The sequence below is a fragment of the Myotis davidii genome, unplaced genomic scaffold (assembly GCF_000327345.1).
Source record: "Myotis davidii unplaced genomic scaffold, ASM32734v1 scaffold1915, whole genome shotgun sequence".
Classification (NCBI taxonomy): Eukaryota; Metazoa; Chordata; class Mammalia; order Chiroptera; family Vespertilionidae; genus Myotis; species Myotis davidii.
Genome location: NW_006286237.1, coordinates 202,550 through 203,117, shown reverse-complemented (window position 1 = coordinate 203,117; position 568 = coordinate 202,550). Strand labels below are relative to the sequence as shown.

The window sequence follows — 568 nt, the reverse complement described above, 5'->3', positions numbered from 1 at the left end:
CCGCTCCCCGCAGCCTCGGCCATACCCGGACGCCTCTCCTCAGCCCTGCCCCACGCACGTCACCAGTGACCGGAACTCGGTGTCTGGCCCCCTCAGGTTTGGGGGCAGCCTGAGGTCCCTCCTCAGGGGCTCCCCCTGCCCGGGGTCCGGGAGTCTCCGCGGTTTTAGCCTCCCACACCCGCCCGCAGGCCTCCGTTCTCAGCTCCTCAGCTGAGCGTCCACCGTCATCTGAGCCCGCATCTCGGGGCCCAGAGCCTGGCCAGAGCCCCGTGGCACATGGGCTGGGCGGGCCGAGTGGGTGCCCGGCCCTGGTCCAGGGCTGTCCCCTCAGACAGCGCTGTCCTCTCTGTGGAGGGGGATGGGTGAGGCTGTGGGGAATTGGTGTCCTTCCCGGGGGGTGGGAGAATGCCCAGGTCTGAGAATCCCAGAGTCCACACATAGTCTGACCTCCCAGCTCCCAGTTTGATAGGGGTCCCCATGAGACACCCCAGTACCCACCCCTGTGTATCAGAGGCCCAACGCTGAGGGAGATGGCTCTGCCCCTGACCCGGGGTCCTGGGGTCCCGGG

General features: G+C 68.5%; 1 long non-coding RNA gene across 1 annotated transcript in view; it reads left to right on the top strand.

Moving 5' to 3' along the window:
* Positions 1-6: 6 nt before the first annotated feature.
* LOC107182093 overlaps positions 7-568 on the top strand; it is a 1,627-nt gene continuing 1,065 nt past the window's right edge. The window contains exon 1 of the long non-coding RNA XR_001512812.1: positions 7-96. This is a non-coding gene — a long non-coding RNA (uncharacterized LOC107182093). The remainder of the gene's footprint in view (positions 97-568) is intronic.